The 22,340-nt window shown below is 35.4% G+C and overlaps 2 protein-coding genes across 2 annotated transcripts in view; one reads left to right on the top strand and one right to left on the bottom strand.

The window, feature by feature from the left end:
- LOC123717610 (pseudouridine-5'-phosphate glycosidase) overlaps positions 1-22,340 on the top strand; it is a 165,688-nt gene that overhangs the window by 86,269 nt on the left and 57,079 nt on the right. The gene's annotated exons all lie outside the window — the stretch shown is intronic.
- The window catches only part of LOC123717612 (CD63 antigen-like), a 70,263-nt gene that overhangs the window by 33,083 nt on the left and 14,840 nt on the right, over positions 1-22,340 (bottom strand). The window contains exon 2 of the mRNA XM_045673688.1: positions 18,784-18,854. The gene's annotated coding sequence lies outside the window, so the exon portion shown is untranslated. The remainder of the gene's footprint in view (positions 1-18,783; positions 18,855-22,340) is intronic.

The raw sequence follows: 22,340 nt of genomic DNA on the forward strand, positions 1-22,340 counted from the left end.
GATCAACCGAGCCTGACACACACCGTCGACTTTCTGGGTTTAAGGTCGGTTTCCTCGCGATGTTTTTCTTCACCGTACGGGCGAGTGTTAAATCCTCATAGACTTATCAAAGGAATTGTAAAATCTGTATTAATATAAACTGCTTTTTTATAGAACATGGAGCAAATGGGCAGATGGCTCATCTGATTTGATCCCCTGCCCATGCCCACTCTCAATTCCAGAAGGCTCGCGTGTGACAACCATCTAGGAAGGCTTTTATTCCTTTCTTGAAGGAGGCTCCTCAAATTATAATAAAACTAATCTAGAACAAACAAGATTATATCTAGTTACTAGATAGGAAATTGAATTTAAATTCAATTGAATCATACATATTCTCACTCCAATGATTTTTTAGGTCAAACAATGTTCACAGTTTCCTTACTAAAAATAGACATCTTTGGAGTGTCATTATATTCGTAATTAGTAAGACAGTTGTTACACTTATTATTTACATTATGTAGTTTGGACTTGCGAGATGCATTCTTAGATGTTTATGAGTCTGGAATTTGTGGAAAGTTGAAGTAAATTTCCTGAAATATAATCCTCATTGGTTAGAGTGTGACTCGGTTTGGGCTCCGCATGATACTAAATACTGTCTTATGTTGGAGCGCATATGGAATAAGTTTAGACGTTTTCTTTATAACATTAGTATCCATAAATATAATCAACATTATTTGTTTTAGGGATGGGCGGGTATAATAAATTATAAAAAGATGGAACTTACAGTTGACCTACTATCTACTACCTCATTATCGGACGTCAAGGCAGAATACAAAATATCATCCGCATCACCTCGACGTCCGTCGTTCCACAACTGAGCGTTTCTTAAGGCTATTTTTGCCGCGCACCACTATGTGGAACCGGCTGCCCCCTGAAGTAATTCCGAACCAATTCGACTTAGGGTCCTTCAAGAAAAAATTGTTAAAACTGACGTCTAAAATAAAATTAAAAAACAACCTTTTTTAGGTCTGAGCCTCAGATTTCTGTATCTGTTTCATGATAGTTTGTCTATCAAATAGTAAGGTAGGAAGTTGGTGATCAGTGACTTTTTCCTCCACCATTCGAGTGAATATTAAATGCGTACATCACAAAGAAAGTCTATTGGTGCACAGTCCTATGACCTCAAGGATGAGAGTCGCACGCCACTAGGACAACACTGATCCTACATGCTTCGACATATAAATAAAGAGATAAATAAACTTTCATATTTTTAACGAGCCTTCATTATCGGATGTCACTGGCATTCACGATCGTATAACGGAAATGAAAGACGCAAGGCGACATCGACTCTCATTACATCGCTATGCGCCTTTGACCCTTAACATGGAAATCTCGAAAAGAAATAAATATTACAATATTGGATAGAGACGGTAATTTAAGCACACACACAACAAATACCATATACGGGCTTATGTTTCCCGTAAGTTTACTCAATTAAATATTATGACACTATCAGATCATATTCTTGAAGCTTTGCGGTATGTACAAAAAGACAACTACAATAGATAAATCACTCCTTGTATGGAAATTGTATTCGTTTTAACAACAAACTCCCAAGCGAAATTAGAGAATTCTCACTGAATAATAACAAAACGTTAAACTGAAATTAATAAAGCCCATATTATAAATTTAACGAATGTTTAAATGATCCTAATAGTTGGGATTGATTTGCTGCAGTTAAAACAATTTGTGTGACTCAAAACTTGGCGAAAACGCGTTGGCGGAGAGTTTCTAACCAGTTCTTCTTATCCGTTCTACGCTCTTGACTTGCGAACTGGTTGTAAATGTAAATTTAGAACGTTAATATATTTTCTGTTGATGTTCATAAGTGTACTTGGTTACCTATATGAATAACGTTATTTCGAGTTTGAGTTTGAAATTGGCTTTATTCATTTGAGAATAATCTTCTTATATGGATTCAGAAGGTCTCCAACGAAATTCTTAATCGGGTTGAAATGTCGAAAAAACTTACGCAAAACATTAAACAACGGAAAATTGCGTACCGTATAATAGGTAAACTACAAACTATTACATGTTTAGCACGAAAAAGTAATCGTTTATTGACAGAAGTAATTAATACATCTCTACGCCGGTAGAGAGAGAGAAGATAGCCCAATGCGGTGATTGTAATAGTTTTTTATAGATTAGGAAACGCAGTTACGCATATCCCTACAGAATTTGGTTTGCTGGAATTATGTATAACTCAAACTTAATATATTTTTAAACCTGACGGATGCCTTCAGTTCGCCATTGGGTGGAGACAGGTAATAGCTGAACCTATCCCTTGGCGGAGGCCAAACACGAATGTTCCATGTTGAAGATTTGTGCATGTGATTACCCATGCACAAATCTTCAAAACCGCGCTGATATCAATATATCCTAACCTACTCACTATAGTGATTAATATAATAACTGTACATTGCTTATGTACTTGATAATAATAATGAATGTTTGTTTATTTTAGACGAACGAAACATATACAAACATACAAAAAACCATACTTGCTTTTGTTATAACAAGTGTGCACAACATTTCAAAGGAAAAATTTCAATTATAAAAGATAAAATAAATGACAATCAGAATTATTATAATTTAGAATAATAATTTTATTTATTTTCTCCCATATAACATTTACAACAATAAATAAGATAACAGTTGAGAAGGTATTGGGAGACTGGTTTCCAAACTAGGTATGAACCTGTGATATGGCTGACCAGGCTTCCATTCCACAGCAAAGTCATATTGAGTAATAACAAAAAGTACATAATTATATGGGTAGGCAAACAAATTTAACGTTTTAAAGATCAAACAACCGAGCATCAACTAGCGTAATGGCGGGGAACGATTGGATAATCATATTGAAGATTTGACTAAGGGTAACATTACACGACCTCCGACGGAGTCAAGGCCTCCTCCAAATTCCTCCACTTCAATATAGAACCCAATCCTCCCAGAACTCCAGTATAGAACTGGGGGAAAACTCGCAGGAGACTCACCTGATGTTAAGTGATGAGACCGTGGACACTCACATTGCCAGAAGGCTCGCAAGTGCGTTGGCGGCCTTTCAAGAATTGGTACGCTCTTTTCTTGAATGACCCTAAGTCGAATTGGTCATTTTTATTTTTTTTAGTAGTTAGGTTAGGTTAGTAAAGTGATGTAATTCGTTAACGATGATGCCATAGCCTTTCCGTTTAATTGTTCGTTCGAGAACTCGTACTAGGGGTACGTGAATGTTCATTAAACGGAAAGCGCAATCAACTCACACGAGGGAAACTTTTCCAATATTTTTTAAATTTTTCACAGAATTTCGCTTTTCTCAAAGCTTTTTAGCTCGGCCATCATTTGGTTACGACGCTGCAAGTAATTCCGTAAAACATTTTCGTACAATTTTTATTTTTAGCTAGGAAATCGGTGTTGAATCGACCGGTGTAATATAATGTTAGTTAAAGAATATCACTATATTCAGAGAATCAGAATAATAGAAGTAACAATCATGATGAAGTCTTGTTGCTAATAAATTGTAAAACGTCAGTTTTGGTAGTCATAAATGTTTAGTTTAGTTTCACACACTCATAAATTGTAATAAAACATTCTCGTTTCCGATAATGTACAATAGATCAAACATATGTGTCAGTTAGTTTTATGAAACCAAATTTCAATAAAGTTACAGTTGTAACTTCTTTAGGCGCATGAGAATAAAATTTTGACGGAAATGTCACAAAGAAGTACAGCGTTTATGTCGAAGGAAAGAGAGAGAACGATTGAGAGAGAGTGAAAAAGGGAGATGGTGAAAAAATACACGCTATTGATTGATGTATCTAATAAATGGATACTTTAGATGGAAATTCTGTCGCATTACTTCTTCGCTGTCTTGTGCTGTAAACGCAGATTTTTTATTTATTTATATTATCATTAGCATTGTGTAAACAGTGTGAATATAGCAACAACATGGAGTGATCATATACTGATACATGATCATCTATTGGGGCATTTACCTAAGTAATAATTAATTTACAAAGAAGTTTCACTTCTGACATGTGTACTTTATACACAGCCTCCCACTTTCCCTAATTTGATGTAATAAGCCCTTTTTAAACTTGAAAAGACAGTTGACACTTAGCTTCAACCAAAGAGTTTCATTTACTTGAACATCCCTTAAATACCACCATAGAACATAACTATCGACTTGTTTTACGTAATTCTCCACCCATTTCCAGTGGCAACACTGTGTACCAAATGTCAAAAACGTTTATTTCATTATGTATTTCGACATACGGGCCGTATATATGTTTTGGCACTTAAACTAACGTAATATTCGTAAATTTATAAACTGATAAACCTTATGGAAGAGAGAGTTTACGAAGCATATATATAAATTTGTTGTGAAACACCAATAAATATATATATAACATATATTCGACTTGCTTTATCTCGAGGACTCTTCCGACCTCCGAACGTGACACTGACACTCAAGTATGGTTGTGTCTTAAAATGTTAGCGAAAAGATTTTTTAAATTACCAAAAGCTTAGTATAAAAATCATTTTAGTTCACAAATTAATAAAATTCTGTAAGTGTCACCAAATTTTATACATATATAAGCCAGAGCGCCACACATGTGGGGGTGGCATTTTTCTCATAAATTCCCCATCATTAGCGGCTACATTTTTGCAATGCAATAGTAACATTTTTGAAATAAGCTCTTTCTTATTATAATTCCATAAGTTCTGATTATGGAGATTATTTGTGACCTACATTCGGCAACTTTCAATCATCAGCTGTCCGATGACAAACAATATTATTCGACGAATCGAACCACACACACCACAGTTCCTTAACAAAACCAAAGTCAAGGCTTTCAAGGAAAGCAATAAAAACCTTCGACATTGTAAACACGCAATAAAGGATATCCAATAATCCCGCCCCTAATGGGCAAGAAAGGGATAAAAGAGGAAGTTATGGGCTGTTTTCAAAGAATTTATAGATTTTCAGAACCTTGTGGATATTTACTTATTTATTAACACTTCGTTACATTACAATATAAAAAGTGAACATCTTTAAATCAAAAGGCTGGCGGCCTGATCGCTTTCGAGCGATCTCTTCCAGGCAACTACTGTGACTAAAGATTTTTTTTATTAAATTACATAAGATAGGCAAGAAGTGCAAAAATACATGTTATACACAGTTATTAAGACAAAACTAAACAGGACCAAAAAAACAGTAAAGTCACGATAATTTAAGATAAATCTCAAGTCAGTCAGTAGTTAGTAAGAAAGTTAGGGATACAATGTGGACAGGTAATGTTTGTACAGAAGAAATTTAAAGGAAGATAGAGAAGGAGCTAAGCGAATAGGGACGGGAAGTGAATTCCATAGCCTAACTGCAGAGACCTTAAAGGAATCGCCAATAGGATATTTTTAGTTTGCCAATACAATATTAGGTTTTTTAAAGGGGAAAAGGGCAAGAGTCTCACGTAAAATTAAGTGATAACGCCTGAAGACGAGCCTTCTGGTGTGTCCATACATGGCTCGTCTTTCGTTTTATAAATTGGTATCTCTTGAAGGAGCTTAAATCGAAATAGTTCGAAAATACTTCAGTCGCTAGTTGATGACACAAATTAGTGGTGGGCTGCAGTGCGTGAAAGCACAAGGGTTCCACTCTCAGCGCGCATCTGTAAAGCTCCCATGTCTAATGTCTCATAATACATACTCAATGACGTCATCGCACCGATTGTAGACGCTAAATTAAATTAAACACAATTACATTACTTCGAAGTGACGAAGAAAAATACGTATTATTTAATTCATTGGTCGAAAGAGAAAGATCTGGTTTGTTCGAACTTTCAGAATTTAATACGATCTATTCGATTCGAGATATATGGTTATTTAATAATTTTAGTAGATTTTATCTCGTATCGACGTCTGTAATTTCACAACTGAGCCTTTTTTAAGGCAGTCTTTGCCGCCACCACTATGTAAAACCAGCTGAACACTGAAGTATTTCCGAAGCAATTTCGACTTAGGATCATTTAAGAAAAGAGGATACCAACTCTTAAAAGGCCGGCAACGCACTCGCGAGCCCTCGGCATTGAGAGTGTCCATAGGCGGCTGTATAACTTAACATCAGATGAGGCTCCTGCCCTTTTAACCCCTGTTCTATAAAAACAAAAAAGAGGAGAGTTTCTCTCGATCCCTTTAAAAGCATCTTTGGAATTTCGATCTCTCAATATCCGTAGCCATCGAGAGCCTTCTGTCAGTGTTACTGTCCATGGGCGGTATCGCCTAACATGAATTAACCTTCTACCCGTTTGTCCCTTGTTATATAAAAATAGTTAAACAGAATGTATTTGTTACCTGTGTATAAAGATATGAAATGCAACATAATTGGTATCTATTCTTAACTATCGATTACTACAGTGGAAAGTGTGAGCTGTCTAAATGAATTATTTTCCAAGTTCCGTGCGCTATCTGCTACAATTACATTAGGTACAATTTGAATCATTGTCGGGTCTATTCACTTCTAATATAAAAAACGAAAGAACTTAGTAGTTGGGTCATAAAGCGAGCAAGCGTTGCCTTGGCAAGAATTCGTACAATTTACGGCAGGAGTATGCTGACGTTTGAGAGAGCGTAGCCTGCCTGCGTTGACAAGCGACAACTGACAAAACACTTGGCGTTTTTAAGAGACGTTTGGCGTGCTTTATGACTTATCAGAAAAGTAGTTCGAATTAATGCCTGCAGCTGAGTTACATCCTTGTCGAGGCAGAATATGATCCTATGATAATCCTGACCGACATTCGAGATGTATGTACTAAAAACATACCTTGTTGTATTTACATAAAAATATAAACGATTTTAAAACAAATGGTGACTTTCACAGTTGGAATTGGAAACAGAACTAAACTGCGTACGAGCAACCAGGCTCCAGAAGATATACAAATTCTTCTATGGAAATTGTATTCATTTTTACAACAGAAAATTATCACTGAATAAATTCAAAAGTAAATTAATCAATAAAGCTTTTTATAAATTTGACGAATATTTAAATGATCCTAATCCTTGGGATTGATTTGCTCAATTTAAAACAATTTGTATGACTCAAAACTTGGCGATTGAAAAGAGCGAAAAAGTGGCGGAGAGTTTCTTGCCAGTTCTTCTTGTCCGCTCTACGGCCTTGATATGCGAACTGGTAGTAAATCTGTTCTGGCCTTCATAAGTGTACTTGTTTGTATATGAATATAGTTATGTTGAATTTGAGTTTTTTAAAAGGAGTGGTACTGATCAGGCGTGGTGTCCTAATTGCACAATTTCAACTCTCTTTATCGCTTTCGCACAACGAAGTCGTTTGGCGTTCTAGAATGTTGTCTGGCTTCACAGTGTGAGCAAATAATTGCGTACTTACCATCCATCCAATCGGTTGCACAACCAGGCTTTTGACGCACGTCACCGGCAAAAATACAGAAAGTGCACACTATCAATCACTCGCGGCGTTGTTGGGCTAAGTAGGTTGGTGTGTTGTGACAGGCATGTGTTTATCAGATCAATTATATAATAAAATTGCATTGACCTAATAGCTTAAGTGTGCAGCTCACATTCTTTTTACAACAGGCGGCAAGTGGCAGGAGACATGTTGTTAAGCTTGACATTGCCAGATGGCTCGTTGCCGGAATTTCAAGAATTGCTACTCTCTTTTCTTCGCTAACTTCTTCTGACCGAATAGATTTATTAATATGACTTGTACACATAAATCAAAGATGAATTACTGCCATGAAGAACCAGCTTCTGTAAATTGTTTACGTTATTTATGGAACGATAAATTAGAGCAGATTTAGTACCAGCGCGATTCCAAGGTTACATTAGCGCTACTGATATTAAGAGATCGAAATTCCAATGATGCCTTCAAAGGGATCGAGAGAAAATAATCTCTAATCTTGTTCTTTTTTATAGAACAGGGGGCACACGGGCATGAGGTTCATATGATGTTAAGTGATGCCGCCGCCTATGGACAGTCTTAATGCCAGAGGGCTCGCGAGTGCGTTGCCGGACTTTTAAGAGTTTGTCTCTTTTCTTGAAGGACCTGAAGTCGAAGTGGTTGGGAAATACTTGAGTGGGCAGCTGGTTCCACATATCGGTGGTGCGCGGCAAAAACTACCTTGAAAAACGCTCAGTCGTGGAACGTTGGACGTCGTTGTGAGGTGGTTGGTACTTGAGTAATAAGTTAATCTAATCTGCATACTATCAAAGACATTCTAAGAGAATTGCTAGTGCAACGACCATCTTTGGTCTCCAAAATATATAGTTAACCTATGTATCAGGAAAGATAATTCCATACTTCAAGCCCACCGGACAATATGAGTTGCCCTGGGAAGCGGTTTTCTATATAGTACAAGTGACCTGGCACTTCGTACCCATGATCTGTAAACCTTATTGATGAAAACAGTTCCGTGAGGTTTTTGACTCTGTATATGTCTCTTAACTCTTACTGTACGCAACATTAGTTTACAATATCTTTTTTTATTTTATTAATTTTTCAATTCGACATGTATAATTGTCTTGTACATGAATAATCTTAAAATAACCGCTACAGAAATAGTTGTTCGTATTATTGTTTTTTACGCATTCACGTCGAACAAACGCCAAAAGGGGGTAGGTCACGTCGTGGCACATGCGCACTAGCATACTTTATCTTGTAATACAGTTTTATATTGTAAAGTAAAAATTTAAATACATCAATTAACGGAGAGTTAAATTTCGCTTAATTATTATTATTGAAGTTTATTTGGTTTATTTGGATTAAATAAGAAATGAGAATGTATTTAAAAGCTCAGTGCATAGGCGAAAGCACTAAAGCTGAAAGCTATTCGCCGTAAAACGAATTACATTTACTGGCGAGATTGCATTGTTGTCTGTTAAGTTGCTTTGTTTTTAAGTGTATTTACACTGTATTCAGATACGGCGAGTCTTACTGTCTGTGTATTTTGACATAGATAACATACCATTTGTTACTAACGAAACACACACAAAATAAAGTGTGTAATGTGTGTGGGTAGTTGTTGTAACTGGCCCTGGCTCAGCATTATACTGGTCATTCTGCCGGATACCACAACAGTTAGTTTGCGGCTCAGACGCAAAAAAATAATGTAATAATAAAAGTAGGAAAAAGAAGATTATTAAAAATTAACAGTGTTAGTCTTGAAAGATTTGTGTAAGACTATATAGTACATAAAAGAATAAGAATAAATTTTACTAAAACTATAAAGAAAAGATAAATTAATAATAAAATATTACAGAACGGAAGAATTTGTTAATGTGTTTCATTAACGAATTCTCGGGTACGATTGACTCCATGCCAATAGGAGAAGAATGTTGCAAAAACAGGACAAATTGTACTGCATTGTGAACTGTTGAGAGCGTTGCATTTTTTTTAATGAGGAGCGGAGTTCCAAGTCCACTCTCTTCCTATAAAGGATTCATTATTTAGGTAATTTCTGTAACTATTAACACGTATTTGTTCCACTTCACCGCATCCTTTGCGACCTGTCCTTTCTGCAAAGGAATCAGTGTCTGGTCATGTCTCAAGTCTGTTTAACTCCTGTTAAAGAGACTCCAGCACTGCACATCGTTGTTATGCAAAAATGATAACACTTGAAAAGGATTTTCTTAACGCTTACAATCGCGTAAGCGTTAAAAAAAGCCTTGGGACATAGTTCAAACGGGGAAATATTAGACATTTTATAGACAGTCACTTGATCTGATATGTCGACGTCAGAATCATAGACAAGATCAGTTATTATCAAGGATATTTTTGCGTTATCTAATTAATATGGATAATCGAGTTAGTAGTAAACACTTGACTCCTAGATAAATTAAGTGCTGTCATATCTAACACAGGGATTATATTCCGATATTGTCATTTTATCAATGGAAAATTCCTTTGTGGAGTTTCATAAAATATCACTCAATATACAGGGCGTCCTTGAGTTATGGAACTTGAAAGGAGAATACATTAAATATGCTGGACAAGGTATTTTACTGAAACAAGACTTTATTTTATTTTTAAAAGTTAGTAATTCTGGATTCAAAGACTTTCTAAAAAATACTTGCCTCGGCTGGGATTAGGAAATCCTATGTTACTTAAGTAGAGTTATTAGTTTTTGGCCATTATTTCGATTGGCATCATCCCATCATCCCGTATCTGAATACCTTTTCTATGATATTTAAAGTACTTTCCAGTCATGCCCCATAACTTTGAGACGACCTTTATATCGATATAACTATATATATATCGCAAAATATGTGCTTAGCACAAACCACCTTGAATCTTTGGTCCTACCCGTAGGACTCCATCTGTTAGGTCAATTTGTGCAGACATGATGTACTTTTTTATATATCTATATATTCCCTATCTAAGTGCTAGGGGATTCTTAGGGCTCCGTAGGGTTGTTAGGTTCTTAGGTCTTATTCTCTCACAGTTATCTAGTGCAGCTTGCTCATACATACACAACATATACTATACAGATACTCCTGACATTTAAAACATACAAATTTAAACACACATTTCACAATCAAGCTGGCAAGCTGTACATCTGTACATCAAACTTTCGATAACTACATTATTAATACAACAATTGTAATTATTACCAAAGTGTGCGTAATATGCCAGGTTATTTATATTAAACCCGTTTAATTATAAACTGAACTTTGCCGAGTCTATTTCCAGCCAATGATTGGGCGAAACACTTGAATCAAATGGTAATTGCTAATTATAAACTGTAGTCCTTCAATTGCCTAACGTGAATGGCAGATCAATATGTTTATGTAACACTGATGAATGTATACAAATTGTATAAATTCTGTGCTAGAATATTACGGAATACTCAGGGAATTGCATGGATCTAGTTAGAGCCTTAAGCTCTCATATCATTCACATCCTTTTTCTAACAACTATATCAACAATTTTTTCCTACAACTTCGATTTTGTTCCCTTTGGAGTAGAGACTCTTGGGCCGTGCGGTTCACGTGGACAGGCGCTAATTAAAGATTTAAGTTGGCGCCTGGTGGATAATACCAGTGACCTCAGAGCTGGTGCTTTCCTCAACGAATAAGTATCGCAATACAAAAGCCAGCGTTAAAGGTACACCGTCACAGTGACAGAACTTTTTAAATTTGTTTAAAAAAAAAAAATTAATTTTTATTATTTATATTCATATTTTTTATGTACTAGTATAAAAATTACAGAAATAAAGGCTTTTATTATTATTCTTATTAATAAACAATTAATTATTTCTAGCATAATTCGTGACATGTGTTTGAGAGCAAAAATAAAATCAACAAAGATGGCCAACTATGTTAACCTGTAAAATGATATATTGTGAAAAGTCAAAGTACTTTATTATATATATATATACGCTGAGATAAACAGATAGCGAATGAATACGGTAATTTATTGGTGAATCCTTTTTATGTTCAGCTTGCCAACGCTCGGCACACTGATACATTGGTAAAAGAACTACAACATACAATGTTTAACGTGATAAGCACTTATAGACAAACATGACATACACGAAGAGATAAAACAAATATTAAAGAAAACAATTAAATTTGCAATAAACAAACGAAAATCGACTAAAGATATCCAGACCTAGTTTGTTTATCAGAATGCTCCATCTGGACATCGATGAGCATTGACTAGACCAAAATTATGATTGATTAAAAGCATACAGATATTAGCTTTAGGTTTGGACATACACGAGTCATATTTAATGTTTATAGAACTTTATTTCTCATACCAAAAAATGTATTTTTATTTACATAAGAATATGTATATACGAACGAGGTACACGTATCCAACAACCGAGCCAACTTCAGTCTACTAGGCTTATTCTGGTATATTTCTTCAATTAGCTAAACGCGCTAATTACGAATGTTAGACGGTAATTGAATAAATAATTGCACACCCTCATACTTAATAGACTTCTTTAAATAATTTGTACGCAGCTTCGGCAATAAGCAAACTCGCTCGACAAGTATTGCGTGTAGTGGTGTGTTTGATTTTTAAAAATGATAGGCTACTATACGTAATCATACTAATTTAATTAAAATAAAACTTGTAATTTAATTACAAATATGGCGACGCACGTTTGCTTTACATTTCTACATTGTATCGGACAATTCTAAGTAACTTATTAGTGTACCACGGTCTTATTACACCCATTAGGCACAATTTGACACCGTGGAATCACTAGTACTTACGGTACACACAAATAATACGGTACCAAATTTTTGTACTGAGTTGGACACCTCGAGCATTCACAGGAACGAATGTTTAAAGTAGGGATGCATCCGATACTGATATATTGGCGATACATTGAGTTTGCTGATATATACGCATAGGCGATATTTTAATTGCAGATACAACGATACTATACTAAACGCGCTTTTAAAAGTAATGTAACACACGCATCTTGTTTGTTTCAAACAAGACATGAACTATATATGCTTGACTTTTTCTTTTAAATGGAATCTCGCCCTTAAGCCTTTACAGCTCAGCTCGGCCAGAATGGCGTTTTATCCCGCGGCTAGCGCAAGGGCGTCTCCTGTGAGACTCGAACCTCGGCTTGGGCCGTCGCGGGGTGGTCAATCGCCTGAAGGGCAAGACGGAAGCTCACCGGAGTGAGCGAAGTGCGAAGTAAAGGTCCTCCCGGTGAAGGCGGTTTTTTACCCTAATCTGTGTTTGGCTATTTTTATTATTTTTGGCCGCGTGGGCGGCTTTTAATTTATTGTTAGATACGGTAATTGGATCGTCCGGATCCGTTAGTATGTACAGCACCTATAGCCGGTGAATATAGGATGGGGCATATATGCTTGACTGGGAAATCTCCGCTTTTTATTCAGTTTGTTGTCTCTCTCAACCGCTTTGTCACCGAGTATTCCATTTCGATTGAAACTTTAAAATACAGAATCATAATAACTAAACTTTTAATTTTATTCAAAGTTGTGACTGTTTATATTTTTAATTAAATTTAAAAACTTTAACTAAACTTGATCTATTTTACCTTAATTTAATAATAATTCAATACGTATTGCTATCGATATCGGTATTTGATCGATCGATCGATGAAAACGATGCATCACTAGTTTAACGAAACAATAGGTTACATCCGAAGCCAACAAATTCAGACGTAGGATAGTTGTGCTGATTATAAGAATCTCGTGTCTAATTTAATTCGTAGTTAGCGGCGCTGTCATCGTTCTCCGCCTCTCTTGCTCTCTTATTTAAGATACACTGGGGGAGCATCTGTCACTCTCGCTCTCGTACTTAAATACACTGGAAGAACGTCCGTGTTCTGGCTCTCGTAGTTAAGATTCACTGCACCGCCAAGAGGAAGCAGAAAGTTTGTCTTCAGAGCGCCAATAAGAATTATTCTAAGTCTGAATTCATTGCCTAAGCGATTGGACAACTTTTCATTAAGCTTATGTAGTAGGAGAAACAAAATATATGTATAATTGTGATTTATTGTTTTACGATTACAAAGAAAGTAATACAAATAATGCCCGAATGAGCAAGCAGCTGCTGAACTGTTTGTAAGTAAGTAATATAGTGTAGTCCACTGAAGTGTTTCCGAGCCAAACATTCTTTATTCCTGATAAAAAAAACACGACAAAATCCATTGAATTACCAATATTAAATTGTTTACCGTTTAGCCGGGGGTAATGTACAAGACAAGGGTAGACAAAAACTTATAGCGTTTTGGTTGAAAGGACTTACCGCCGGGGTCAAAGGTCGGCACAAAATGGCTGGACACGATTTTAATTATATTAGCCACATGTTGATAAGCCGCATTTGCGGATTGCTTCGTCTGTGTATATAATATTATATATTTAGTACGGGTTTGGTATTTCGTAGCTTAAAGAAGATTGAGCATTACCTTTATTTAAGAATCTCAATTTTATCTCTTCCCTGTATTTATATTTTAGAAATGTCCTTATTCGTACACAGAAACGTACATATTTTTAAGTCGAAGTAAGAAGTAGGCATGGGGAGAAATTGGCTGTGCCAAAAATCAATCTGGAACTGTTAAGAAAAAACACCTTTTGTATGGCTATTAAGATTTACAATAATTTACCAAAATAATTAAAAGATCTTCCGACATTACATACATTTTACATTTTTACATTACAGTATAGAGATTATAGAATACTAAATACAATCAATATTACACACGTAACGTAACACGATAACGTCCTTCCATCCCGTTTGCTTCCTATTGCATTAAAAAATATTAAAAATGAAAAAGCGTACCAATTTTTAAAAGGCCGGCAACGCACTCACAAAGTGTTTATGCGGTATCATTGACAAAAGATGAGCCTCCTGCCCGTTTGCCTTCTATTGCATTAAGAAAAATTAAAAATGAAAAAGCGTACCAATTTTTAAAGGCCGGCAACGCACTCGCAAAGTGTTTATGCGGTATCATTGACAAAAGATGAGCCTCCTGCCCGTTTGGCTCCTATTGCATTAAGAAAAATTAAAAATAAAAAAGCTTACCAATTTTTAAAAGGCCGACAACGCACTCGCAAAGTGTTTATGCGGTATCATTGACAAAAGATGAGCCTCCTGCCCGTTTGGCTCCTATTGCATTAAAAAATATTAAAAAATGAAAAAGCGTACCAATTTTTAAAAGGCCGACAACGCACTCGCAAAGTGTTTATGCGGTATCATTGACAAAAGATGAGCCTCCTGCCCGTTTGCCTCCTGCCCGTTTGCCTCCTATTGCATTAAGAAAAATTAAAAATGAAAAAGCGTACCAATTTTTAAAAGGCCGGCAACGCACTCGCAAAGTGTTTATGCGGTATCATTGACAAAAGATGAGCCTCCTGCCCGTTTGGCTCCTATTGCATTAAGAAAAATTAAAAATAAAAAAGCTTACCAATTTTTAAAAGGCCGACAACGCACTCGCAAAGTGTTTATGCGGTATCATTGACAAAAGATGAGCCTCCTGCCTGTTTGCCTCCTATTGTATTAAGAAAAATTAAAAATGAAAAAGCGTACCAATTTTTAAAAGGCCGACAACGCACTCGCAAAGTGTTTATGCGGTATCATTGACAAAAGATGAGCCTCCTGCCCGTTTGCCTCCTGCCCGTTTGCCTCCTATTGCATTAAGAAAAATTAAAAATGAAAAAGCGTACCAATTTTTAAAAGGCCGGCAACGCACTCGCAGTGTTTATGCGGTATCATTGACAAAAGATGAGCCTCCTGCCCGTTTGGCTCCTATTGCATTAAGAAAAATTAAAAATAAAAAAGCTTACCAATTTTTAAAAGGCCGACAACGCACTCGCAAAGTGTTTATGCGGTATCATTGACAAAAGATGAGCCTCCTGCCTGTTTGCCTCCTATTGTATTAAGAAAAATTAAAAATGAAAAAGCGTACCAATTTTTAAAAGGCCGGCAACGCACTCGCAAAGTGTTTATGCGGTATCATTGACAAAAGATGAGCCTCCTGCCCGTTTGCCTCCTATTGCATAAAAATACAGTGTGAACTATTCGACTACACGTAATTACAAACTATAATTTAAACTGCGATAGTTATGATTTTACCATTCAGGCGTCAAACCAAGGACTGTTACATAAGTCAATATTAACCATTCGTTTACATATAACTATTAACCTATTTATTACTTACTATTATTTAATTATTATTCTTTTAATGATAAGAAATAAAATATAACTATTTAGTTTTAGTCAAAATCTGCATTGTTTTGATATGTTATTTTTGTGCTGTGTTTATGTTTTTTCCTTCCTCATCGAATATAATTGCGTACCTACTGTATAAGAATACACAAACTTTCTTGTATTAAGTATGCGTGTATTGCTTTAAATACATTTTATCCAATGACAAATAAGAAATCTTTTAATAGAATATATACATTATTAACGCAACGCGCTGGACATGTCAGTAACTAATGTTTCCTTCATCATATAAAGTCAAAAAAACATTTTTTCAAGCTCCTTAGTACCCTTCATATGCCATATGATAGTCACGTTTGTGATGGACCTTACATTATACGCCTGACCGCGCTGTGGAACGAGGGTTTATCTCAATTGGTGAAGTGCCCTCATGATAAAAACCAATCTTCTGAGTAAAATAAACGTGCTTTATCATGCTTGGTTTTGGCTAAAAGGTCGATGTTAATAAGGTCATTTGTAGACATCGTTAAACTGAGCTGCTGTTTTTAATTAATTATTGTTTATAGCACTTTATTTTTAAACTACACTGACGAAACACGACATAAAAAAACAATATGATAATTATAATTAATACAATAAGATAAACGACAATGGGTGCATCTTGACATGGATGGTCATAAAATGGATTAGCCTATGCTCAAAGCGTCATGTACTTAACTAAGATAATAATACATAATAATGGATGGATACGTAGAAAGTTAAAATAAAGGTCCAAAATCATCAAACAAAATCAAAGTTGAAAGGGTTACTATATATATTGTGTTTTTTATTGAACAACAGCACTTGACTGAACCAGTATCGAAAAACACTTGAACAATTACTGTACAAGAATTACGGACAGAAATCCTCGGAGCAGTGAGGCCGCTCTGAGAAGCCTGCGGACCCGGGAGACTCTGTGCTTCTGGAAGGAGCTCGACTAGCTTAGTTAGCCAGGAATTTACGCACAACGGACCTGACAGTCTTAGTGCGGAAACTGAGTCGGCCAACCATTACAACCATTACTATTACGTACAAGAGTTATATTTTACATTACCTATGAAACTTTTTAGTAGCTAAGTACAACAGATGGTATATTTATGCTACTCCATAGAGACTGTCCAATTTACCGGAATAATATAAATAAATAAATCATTGGCGCTACAACCTTTCTAGGTCTGAATCTGATTTCTGTATATGTTTTATGATCATTTGTTAATCAAATAGGCAAGTAGGTGATCAGCCTTCTGTGCCTGATGCATGCCGTCGACTTTTTGGGTCTAAGGCAAGCTGGTTTCCTCACGATGTTTTCCTTCACCGTTCGAGGGAATCTTAAATGCGGACATAGAAAGAAAGTCCATTGGTGCACACAATGAGATCGAACTTACGACCTCAGGGATGTTCAAAAACCTCAATTTCTTTTATTTACTTTGTGGCTTTAGATTGCGAATCTCCTCCCTCGTCGAAGATTCTATACCCGGCTGTGTACCTATTTTTCTCTCCATAACATTATCAGAGTTCAATGAATAACAAAAACACTCGAATTGGTTTCCCCGTTGAGTTTTGCGCTTAACATATTTTGCGTAAATTTCTTGTTTTTCAAAAGGGGCTATCAGGATATTTGTTAAGAAAACACTTTTTAAACGGATTGAAGCTATGTATAATTATTAAAAACTTATAATTATTTACATAATTCCGACGTTCCGCGTGCTTTTCAGCGTGCGTGGTCACGGTGGCTTAAACTTAAAATTATGTAAATAATTATAAGTCTTTAATAATAATGCATAGCTTCAATCCGTTCAAAAAGAGTTTTTCTTAATGTGTAAAAGCTATGTTAACAAATACTGTAGCATATTTGTTTCCAAGAAATAAACATTTCACAGTCTAATCAGCCTGTCAAATTTTTCAACGCTTTTTACTGTTATATTAAAAACGGGAACGGTTTCAAGAACAGTTGCCGCTTTGAATAAAGTCTCACGAAGCTTTTGATAATCATTGTTAAGTTGTACACTATCCAGTAGTCTATATTTTATCAAATCTTCCATTGGATATGCAATTTACACTTGTAACAAGGTACTAATAGTAGTAGTAAGGGAATAATGAACACTTATATTAAATGCCAGTTCTCAAATCAAGGTAGCAGAGACGAGAAGAACTGGCAATATTGCCGTAATATTATAAAGGTTATTTTATTCAAAATGATTGTAATCATGCTCTTCATCACATCATTGTCATCCGTCGTTCCTCAACTGAGCGTTTTTTTAAGGCATTTTTTGCAGCGCCCCACTTCCAGCTAACCATTGAAGTATTTCTGAACCTATTCGACTTAGGGTCCTTCAAGAAACGTGCGTATTCTTAAAAGACCGACAACGCACTCGCAAGCCTTCTATTAGCGTGAGTGTGGATCACTATCATTGAGCCTCTCCTGTCCGTTGGCCCCATGAGACAGGTAGTGATGAGATACCTCTAGATATAAGTGATATACATTTTAGAATGTATGAATCAGGCGATTTAAACTAAAACTTTTAAAAGTTCCGTTAATTTATTTATTTATTACGGTTCACCGCTTCATATATAATGATATATCTACAGTGTTATAAGCTATCCAAACTCCCAAGCGAAATTAGAGAATTATGACTAAATAAATTCAAAGCCCTCGTTAAACATAAACTTATCAATAAAGCTTTTTATGAATTTGACGATTATTTAAATGATCCTAATCCTTGGGATTGATTTGCTCCAGTTGAAACAATTTGTAGAACAAAACTTAGCGATTAAAAAGAGAAGTAGGTAAGTTTGTTGCCAGTTCTTCTTACCCGCTCTACGGCCTTGACTTGCGAACTGGTAGCAAATGTAAATTTACAAATAATTTAACTCCTTTTCTGACGTTCATAAGTGTACGTTTTTACCTATATAAACGTTACAAAAAATAAATAAAACATACATATTACACCAATTTTAGATTTCACCAGTATTTTAGTTACAACAAATAGGTAAATGTTTATACCGTATACGTTAAGACTTACCTGTCAATATTCCGTTAATAATAATATAAAGTAACATTATTCGTCGCCAGTTGTATCAAAACTGCAGTGACCTGAAACAATAGAGAATAAAGTAGAAAACGGGGAAACTGTTTAACGCTATTTCCGTTATTCGCTCACGCAACTTGTTTTACTTCCGGTTCTGAAATTCTACAAGCATTTTTATATATAAACGGTCTGTTTCACATTATTATTATTCGGGCACAGGCATGCCCGAACCCCAAGCTCCCATATTAAGGGTGCGTGGAGGGCTGAGGTGTTTTGAGTGGGTCTGACTAATCCTTTGAAAAGCAGAAGGCTTTGATTGTACACCCAACCCAACAGTCAAGGTGGACATAGCGCGTCCATATTTTCAAATCATTAAAGAAAACATTCAAACATAGAATCCTCTTTATAATATCCCCATTTGAACCCAAAAAGGTAATAAAAATTCCTAGACTTAATCCTATTGAAATACACTTGACAATTAACATTTAAATTAATTAAAATGTATACAAAAACTTCATCAACATAAATGGATTTCGTTCCCAATTATATTAGCAGTCTGTCGCGTTTAATTTTAAAAGAATATTTTTAACAATGCTTTACAGTTACGGTCAGTGTTTGGTGTAATAATAATTAATAAAATGGATAAATTTATAACACGACTTGCTGTGCCAGAGTCTATTGTTTCACAACTTTTTAAGGTTAGTTATTACTGCGCACAACTACTATGTGGAACCAGCTGTACACTGAAGTATTTTCGAACCAATTTTAAGGGTTCTTCAAGATGACAGCGTACTGATGCCTACAAGGCCTGCAATGTGAGTCCAGGGATCATTTTACCTCTGTACTTTAAATCAAAATGTGTGCGTGTACTAGTGTACACACACACATGTGCGTGTAGAAGTGAACTTCTTTATGGCCTTATTTTTCGAAAAATGATCTACTATGTGCAACTTTACAGAAATTGGTTAAATAAAGTTAAATTAGATAAAGTTTAACGAAAGGCTTTTATTATCATAGACATGAATACAAATAATACAATTATTTCATTTTACCTTATCACTACTAAGATTATTACAGAATTTCATTAATTGTAATAGAATTATTACTATCATTGTTATCGTTTTTATATATTATTATCATCAATGGCTTCGAATCAACCGTGGTTGGGACAAGAAAAAGAAGGCGCGTAACCGAAAAATGTGACGGTAATATTTTTTCCAACGCCGATAAAGAAGTTACACTTCAACAATTGAATTTATTCTTGCTATCCAAACTGGATTATGATTTTATACTGCATCAAGGTTTTTCGAGTAGGATTATCGCTGACATCTACACTATTGGAAAACGTGGAATAAACGATTGCAGCCGACGTTTAAAAGTCAAATGACAGGTTGGCATGACAGGTCGGATTAAAAATGTATAGTGACATTTGACTTTTTACATTGAAGTTGACCTGTTCCGTAATCCCACTGTTTTTTAATTTGTCATTAGCAAATATAATGGTAGGCCTTAAAAACCGCTCATTTGACACATATGAATTTTAAAATACATTCTGTTTATAGTCTTAATATATATATATACAAATTACGCATCACGTTATTTGTCCACTATGGACTCCTAAACTACTTAACACACCGCACACCGTGTGCAGTTTAATCTAACTTAAAAGATTGGATAATGCTACTGTACGTGCGTATCTCACTGAACTCCTCTTAAACGCCTGGATCTATTTGAATTATTCTTTTGTAGGCGTATGCTTTGAGACCTAGATGGTATATTCACAAATCAGCCCGGCAGATAGTGCTGCAGTCATTCCTTTCATACTTTGTTTAATATCCTAATCGCTTGAAATAGCATACAGGACAACGTCTTTTCACTGTATTATCGTCACTATAATTTGAATTTGATTTACACTTCGGTCTAAGTAACACGTAGTTGGCTATGCTAACACCAAAAATTTAAAAAAGTAGAAATAATTGAATTTCACGGTATTTCGTTTGTAGTAAAATAAATTTAATTTATACTTTACCCTCAATAGCACGTGGTAATCATGATATTGAATTGTAGCTTATATGACACATTTGTCGGTTTACCATAGCAGTGCCATCTATTGATTACTTACTCAATCCAGTCGAAAAGTATCGACATCTGTTAGAATCTTTTTGGTGTTAACAGATAATTATGACTGTCAATTAATTATAGACAAATAATTTGCAATAAAATAAAATTACGACTATAATTAAAGATCTAAGCTATCCTATCTCTTAAGTTGGACCAGACTGCTCACGGTGTGCCAATTTAATTTAAAATCGGTTAAGTAGTTTACGAGTCCATCGCGGACAAATATCGTGACAGGAGATTTATATATATTACGATAAAACCTCAGTTCTTCTCATCTTTACCTCAAATCGATTAAAAATAATAAAGGCATAATCTATTCTTTTCAGGAAACAGATAGTTTGCTGACCACAAGCCTCAGACATTATCTACCGACTGAATCGTAGATAAAATCTGTTGTAGTAAATAAATAAATCAAGTATCTCTAAATAGATAAAAGGTTTTACGAACTCTAACGTAGGCGTCGACTGAATAAGGTCTGATCGATTTCGTTTATATTTAGAATCGCAAAGGATATGGAGCGCTCAATATTCTAAATTTAACTTGGCCTGTACCGGAAATCCCCTTGACCGGCTCACTTCATATCCGCCGGAAACTACGTTGGCTTTTACTTCTTTTTTTTCCCTCCATTATGTCTGTGTAAACTTACTTGTGTTAATTAAACGATAACGAATTATACCATTTTTCTTTCACTATAAATGAAATACCTATATATACTTCGGCCTTCGCATACCCCCTCGACACAAAGAACTCGAGTTCTTGGAGATCTGGGCCAACTGTGAGTCCCGTCTTGATACTAATTTGTTGACTTGATACCATCCGTAAGAAAAATAGTGTATAGATACTTACTAAAGGTTCGCTAAGAATGGATTTTGCCGGATTTAGGTCGTACCTCTCCCGTGTGTTAATGAATTGGATAACTGAAGGCGAGTTTATATGTAAAGGCTATTTGTATATAAAAAAATTCCATGAACCCATACATAAAACATTCTTCATAGTATTTCTTCTTAGTACTGCAGTTGAAGTTGAGGACATCAGGGCAGGAGGCTCACCTGATGTTAAGTGATACCACCGCCCCTGGACACTCAATTTTCCAGAAGGCTCGCAAGTTAACGGCCTTTCAACAATTGGTATACTCTTTTCTTGAAGATCCATATTCCATAGATCCTCCCCATTTTGAAATCAATTTTAATTTTTTGGCTAGATCTCTTCTCAGAACAAGACCTCCAGGTATTTTTGCGAATGGCGTAGTCTTGCTCTATCGAGAATTTTGTAAACGTTTTTGACATTCATAAGCATGCCCTACGACGCATCTAAATAAAATAAAAGTATTTTGATTTTGATTGCGTTAACAAGCTTTTATAAATATAATTAATGGTGAAGCATACTAACTCCAAACTTTTTTTTGTGGTTTGAGGTTGGTATTTTAGCCA

This window comes from Pieris brassicae, chromosome 13, assembly GCF_905147105.1.
Source record: "Pieris brassicae chromosome 13, ilPieBrab1.1, whole genome shotgun sequence".
Lineage (NCBI taxonomy): Eukaryota > Metazoa > Arthropoda > Insecta > Lepidoptera > Pieridae > Pieris > Pieris brassicae.